Source organism: Camellia sinensis, chromosome 8 (genome assembly GCF_055761805.1).
Source record: "Camellia sinensis isolate YWXY chromosome 8, ASM5576180v1, whole genome shotgun sequence".
NCBI lineage: Eukaryota > Viridiplantae > Streptophyta > Magnoliopsida > Ericales > Theaceae > Camellia > Camellia sinensis.
Genome location: NC_138968.1, coordinates 135,849,432 through 135,856,854, shown reverse-complemented (window position 1 = coordinate 135,856,854; position 7,423 = coordinate 135,849,432).

The window sequence follows — 7,423 nt, the reverse complement described above, 5'->3', positions numbered from 1 at the left end:
CCCTTTTGTGGCATTTGGGTTGGTTGCTAAGCTACTACTAACAGATCAGTTTTGCCAATGATGTTCCTGTGTACTGGGTTGAACTTAGAAGATCAACCTTGTCATCACTACATTCCACTCACAAGTTCTTTATTTTTGCATGGTTCACCTAGTGTCAAAAGCCTTCTTAGGGACAAACATGTTTGATCCTGATCCAAATTGTCCTACTCAACTAGTCTAGTTCCCTGAACACTAGTAGCTGGGTAATCTAGTAAGAATTACCAAAATTTCAAAAAGAAAAAAAAAATAAAGTGTTTATAAAACTTCAACCATTTTGAGTTTCTTTAAAATTTGAAATGCTATTTTGTGATTGGTATTTAGGTAAGCACTCACTGTTTTAGCTTTAGTTGAGTATTCTATCACTCAATTCTTGTCCTTAACTCCTTTTTGTTCTTTTATGCCAGATTTGAGCATCCTCTTCTGATGGATTGAAGAGACAAGTGTGAGTGGGCGTTTCCAATAACTGTGTATGCACCGCCTTTGGGCACTCCACCAGTTCATACACGAAATGAGAAGCCTGTGTCTTTGGAACCCTTGTGGGTTCGTAATTGAAGGTAAGGTGAAAGTCTGACCAAATTTAAGTGATATTATTCTGTCTGTATGTTGTAACTCATAGGATGTAAGGAATACACAAGTTTTTCTCTCTCTCTCTCTCTCTCTCTCTCTCTCTCTCTCTCTCTCTCACACACACACACACACACTGTGAACTCATAAATTTTGCAAAAGGGGATGCAAATATAAAATTATTTAGATTTTGGATGTGCCAAAATAAGAATATTATAGATTTTGGAGCCCAAATTGCTATTTTATTTTATAAATACTAAAAACTGTATGGGGCTAAGGAGCTTTTTATGAAGTTTGGGAGGGTTGTTCTAAAATTACCTTAATTTTGGAGGGGCCAAAGTAAAAATTATATAGATTTTGGCATAATTATATGTAGGCTGGTGAGATTTTGATTCAATTTGGAGGTCCTTGCCTGATACAGGTCAAGGATCATTGTAATTTTGAAATGGGAAAAACAACATATGGCTGATAATTTGGCTGAAGTGTTAAGCTAGGATAAATAAGCCACATGGTACATTTGTATTGGTTCGAGCATCATTTATTAGTTACAAAGACAGTTTATGCCCTCGCTCATTCTTGTTAATGGGTGGAGAAGGAGGTTATGGAAGATGTGGGTGCTGGTTTCCTACCATATTGCCAAATAGGAACTCAGCAGGAGAGCATAGGCATAATAGATCACGCCCGAACAACCTGTTATAGAAAGATAAAATTCCAGTGGTGGTTCGTCCACCCGGGGGCACTCCGACGATCAAGTCAGTACTCAGTTATCTCTTAAAGATAGCAAACAGTGCTTAACTCACTAGCCAGAATACAAAAAGCGTACCATAAACCCACGAGGGTGCCTTACTTTTATAGTCAGCACTAACCTGATCCCTGTAAAAGCCTAGCTTCAATGGACTCAGACTCAATGCCTATGCTGGACCCTCAACTAGATAGGGATAAACTCTCCAAGAGCTTTATCTTTATCCAAACTGGCTAGGACTCTTGTCCCTTATCCAATCATCTCAGATTTCGATATCTCCGCAGATAACCTCGGCCTAGTCGAGGTCATCTTGACACATGACCAAGCCACATGGCACTTCAGATGACACGTCAGCGTCACATCGGCCATGTGCTGTCATTCACAAAACATGTCTCCACAACTGCCCCCTAGGTTCTATTACCTCGGCATCCTGAGGTGATGGAACCTACATCGTTTGTCCACATAGCACGTTGGCTTACTCTAACCTTTATGGCCAATATCATTATATATCGGCTTAATATACCAAGACTCTGCAGTTCACTTGATCAACGGTTTAGAACTAAGAACCAAGCTCTTCAAGTTCTTTAACCAGGACCATTCCTCTAGCCGAGTTTCTTGCTTCATTAAATCAAGAACTCCAAGAGTTCTATCTGCACATGAGCTGTCATGCACGATTTTCTCAACCATTTATGTCACGCGCCCTTTTCCCATTGATTCGTACCTGACACGGGCCATCAGGTCGTGTTGCTTCTGCGCACGCCGCCTGACAGACATGTCGTCCAAGGCATATCATTATGGTTTTCCGCTTTCTCGCGTTTTAACAAAATATTTCCCTCTCTCTTTGTCTCTTCACTTTACATTCTTGCCTTCTTTCTTTGTTTCAAGATTTTTTGTCTCTTAACAAACCCTCTACCTCCATTGTTGTTTTCATCGAGCACTCTGCAACTGTACTCCCTTCATCTCCTTCGGCAAATCTTTCACCGTTCAGCTCCACTTATTTCCATCGTCTGACTCGGGTGAACCTCAACCTCGGACCCAACTGATGAGTTCTTTGTTCTTTTTCAATTTTTAGTTTCAATTTTCCATGATTTTGAATACGTTTCCCTTTTTATCATCTGTCCATTTTTTGCTATTGAATTACTTGGGTGTAAAACATGCTTGTTTGCGATTCTGTGTTGTTCAATCTGTCTCTGGGTTTATATATGCACACACGAACTGTGCACATGATGTTTTAGCAATTTTTGCCATTGTTCTTTGGTTTTTGCACGTCTGCATACGCTTACACAGTGTTCTTGACTTTCTGCTTGTTTCGTTGAGTTTGAATCATTGCTCTTTTCTATTTTTCTTGCTTATTTCCAGATTCTTGCCATTGATTCTCTGTTTCCGTATAGATTTAGGCTTAGGTTTTGATAAAGAAATCACATACTTAGGAAAATTGAAACAACTCCCCTAGATCTTGAAAAACCCTTGCCCCAGTTCCTGTTTAGGGTTTTAGCCAAGGTCCTTTAAACCCATATCAACCACTGTCCTCTGAAATCTTGCACCTTCCTCATTTAGCCGACATCATGGGTATGTTCAGGTGGAGGGTAGATACCCCAGAGAAACTTGAGTACTTTAGGAGAGAGTTCTCCATCCCAGCCAATGTCCATTTTAGGTTGGCTGGGAAAGAGGACTCCATCATGCCTAATGGGGACTCTATGCCTTTCCCCATAGTTGCATTCATAGATTGTGGACTTAGGTTCCCTCTAGACACCCTTTTTTGACAAACCCTTCATTATTACAAGCTCAACCCGATGCAACTGACCATTAACTCCTATAGAGTCATTAATGGTATAATTGTTCTAACTAGCCGAGAAAATGCTAGGATAACACTAGTTGATATCCAATATTGTTATACCATATGTGGCTTGAAATCCGAAAAAGACTACGTCTGTTACCTCAAGCCGAGATCCACAACCTACAAACTCATAGCCAACCTCCCAGACTCCAACAAAAGTGCTGAAGATGATTATTTAATTGTCTTGGGCAACTGGCAGTTCTCACTTGATGACGGCCTCCATCTCTATCCTTTGAGCCGAATAGTGTTTAAAGAGGGTGATGGTAAGAACCAAGTGTCAACTTTTCTATTTTTAAGTCTTATCACTTTATTCCCCTTATATGTTCTAATGTCCAAATTTTGTACTTGCAGCTCTCTCTCTTAGCCATCAAAAGATTTTTGCAAAACCTTCTTCCCCAACAAAGACTTTAAGAGGCTGCTGGGCTTACCAGTTGACCAACACAAAGCCCCTCTGCTGCTCAACTACATTCCAACCTACAAGTTCGCATTGCTCGACGTCCCCAAGAAGAACAAGTCTCTACCTTCAGCAACAACTCCCCCTGCCACTTCATCACCATGGCCTGACCAAGCCTCAACTTTTGATCCAACGAAGTAGCCATCAACATCTGCTCCACAATTGATTCCTCCTGCCCAGCGCCAACGCTGACGCCGAGCTCCAATCTCCGCTCCTGCCGACAGAACTAGTAGCCGAAAATGCCAATCCTTTGAGGCGTCGGCTTATGATCCAACAAACCCACCTACTGTACTGCCAGCAATCCGCTTCAGTACCAAGGTCACTGTTGCCGCCACCGCCGAAGAAATAGGCCGCGCCAAGATCATTCCGGATTAGCCGACATCCCGGGGGTGGTGTCAGTCCACTCCTCCAGTCTTTCCCAATCATAGCCAAAACCCAAGGCAAAGAGGGTTAAAAGGGCCAAGGCCAATCCCAACGCCACTGAGATGGAGTTAGAGGACACAATAGCCATCTCAAAATTGGCTGAAGTAGAGAAGTTGGCAAAGCTTGCCGAGGCCGAGGCATCCGACCAACGATAATAAAAAAAACCGAGGTCTAGTGGGTCTTCTGATCCCTCTAAATTTGGGCCGACGCTCCCTAGAATCCATCTGTTATAGTCGGAGACCGACCACTTGTAGTCGGGGACAACGCACTCAACAACCTGGAAGTCGGTGCTGCTATCTCTACTGTTGTTCTGCTCCTTGTCGACATCAATCGGATAGCCGAACTATCGGAGTATGAAAATTACGAGATGATGATGCAGCATTGCGTCTTGGTAAGTCTCAATACTTGTAGCTTTTTATCTAACTTTTAAGTCTGGTTTTCATACTTAACTAACTTCCTTTGCATTCTTGCAGGCTATCCAGCAGGTTCACTCCCTTGCGGTCAAGACCGATGAGTTTAAAAAAGAACTGACCAAAAAGACCAAGGAGGCAGCCAAACTTCTTGCGCCACTTAATAAAGCCGAGGCCCGCATCGAAGATCTTCTTGATAAAGCCAAGGCTACCGAGCTAGCCCTGAAAACAGTCGAGGACCGTGCCGAGGTTGTGGAGAATGTCATCAAGGTTGCTCAGACCGAGGCAAAAGAGGCCAAAGAGAAAGAGACTGAAGCCCAAACCGAGCTTCAAACGGCATTGGCTACAAAGGAGGTTGAAATCAAGGCGGCCGACGAAAAGGCCTACACTAAAGGGGCGGCCGATGTACGTGACGAGTATAAAAAGCAAGTGAAGTAGGCATAAAACAAGGGTTACACCCTTGGTTGGATGGTTTCCCTGAAGGAGTTGCCAGTCCCTGAAGGTTCACCATTGTACAATGCCAGCCGACTTGTTTTACCACTCCCCCCTACTTCAGGCCGGTCCGAGAACGAGGCTGAGACAGAGGAGGATGTCAAAGCCAATAAGTCTGATGGAGTTGGTGCTGCTGGGGCCAAGTCCCCAACTCTAAATAAGCAAGTCCTAGACTTGACTCAAGGTGAGGAGGACGAGGTCTCAAAAAGTGCCTCCCTCAAGAAGACTACGTCCGAGGTGCATACCACCGAGAAGAGTCTTGATCGACCTCTTCTTGAGATTGATGCCGACATCGAGGCTGACAAGACTGCCGAGAAGATCTCCCAGTTGTCTTCTGAACTCGAAACCCAGCCAGTCGATGATGTCGAATAGTCTACTTAGAAGCTTTTCTTTATTTCTACTTTGTAATAGTTCCCGCTGTAGTCTTTGCAACAATGTTTTAATTTCAGTCTGGCCGATGTGCCTTTTTGTACTCGAACAAGTTTACCTTTTGAATGCATATTTGATTTCTCTTTCAAAGTGTTGTATGCCTTCCTTTCTCTCATGTATGTTTACTACTTTCATACTTAGAATAATTTTGCATGTCTTCAAAGTATACCTTTAACTGTATAATCTCCTCGGAGTAACGTTCCTCGGATATATCTTCTGATTGTCTATCTTAGCCTTGGCTTAACTCTTAAAAATATTTTACAAGTGTTGTTTCTTTACACTTGCCACTTCACTCTCACTTACTGTCTTCTATCAAGACTTCTGTTTTCTACCCATTCCAAGCTTTGCAACCTAGTTGGCCGTCTCGGCAATTATGTATCTCGGATACTTTTTCCAATAAAACCTCGGCTAACTTCGACTTGTAAATTTTTCTAAAATTTCAATAAGTATTAAGCCCATTCTGACTAGTAAATTTTGTTTATAAAACTTCAACAAGTCCCAAGCATTTCAAATTTTTATTTAGCATTCTCCAACTCTTTGCCCCCTAATGTGAACCTAACTTTCACTTATGTTCACATTAAGCACGTATAATCTTTCGCTGAAGTTAGATTCAAACAAAGACTAGCCGAGGTTCTCAACCTTGGTTTCTCTGTTAATCTAACTGGAATGTACTTAGTTCCATTCCAAGTTTAATTCTGCTGACGTGGCAAGTCTAGGTTTTTTCAACTTAGTTCAACTCTATCATATGAAAGTATAATTCTACTCTGCCATATGACAAGTCCAAATCATGTTTCAATCAAAAACATCGCCAACTTAGTTCAACTCTATTATATGCAAGTATAATTCAACTCTGCCATATAATAAGTCTAAATTATTCGTCTTGTTTCAATCGAAAACATCGTCAACTTAGTTCAACTCCATTATATGCAAGTATAATTCAACTCTGCCATATAATAAGTCTAAGTTATTCGTCATGTTTCAATCGGAAACATCGTCAACTTAGTTCAACTCCATTATATGCAAGTATAATTCAACTCTGCCATATAATAAGTCTAAGTTATTCGTCATGTTTCAATCGGAAACATCGCCAACTTAGTTTAACTCGATTATATGCAAATATAACTCAACTCTACTATATAATAAGTCTAAGTTATTCATCATGTTTCAATCGGAAACATCGCCAAAGGACTGGTTAGTCCTAATACACAAGTTCCAAAATAAAAATCAAACTAGAATTTTATTATTACTTTGGCTAATGACATAAACTTTAAAAACCAAAAATCTAATGATAGAAAAACTTCAAGTTACAAGTATTCTAGGATCTTGGCAACTCTTTGTCATCACTGTCCTCAAGCCGATATGCCCCATTATCGGCGACCCAAATGATTCTATAAGGTCCCTCCCAATTTAGGCCTAGCTTGCCCTCTCTAGGATGCTTCTTGTTGCTGGCCACTTTCCTTAGCACAAGGCCTCCAACTTTGAACTCTCTTAGGTTAACCTTCTTGGTGTAAGCCCTAGCAAGTTGTTGCTGGTATGCGTCCAACCAAATTGTTGCTCTTTCTCTTTTCTCCTCCAAAAGGTCTAGATATCGGGCCAGGAATGCCTCATTAGTCCCATCTCTACTCCCTGGGTTCTAATTCCTGGGATGCCGACTTCTAGTGGGATGACTGCTTTAGTGCCATAAGCCATAGCAAATGGGGATTCCCCAGTTGATCTTCACGGCGTAGTCCGATATGCCCAGAGTACATTGAGCAACTCTTCCACCTACTTTCCCTTTGCTGCTTCAAACCTCTTCTTGATCCCATCCAAGATCATTTTATTGGATGCTTCTGCTTGACCATTACTCTGAGGGAAGCTTGGAGTAGAGTAATAATTCTTGATTTTGTACTTTACACAAAAGCTTTTGATTAGTTTGCTGTCAAACTGCATACCATTGTCTACTATTATTGCCCTTGGAATCCCAAACCTGATGATGATGTTCTTCCATATGAAGTTCTTCACATCAATATCCCAAATCTTTACAAGGGGTTCAG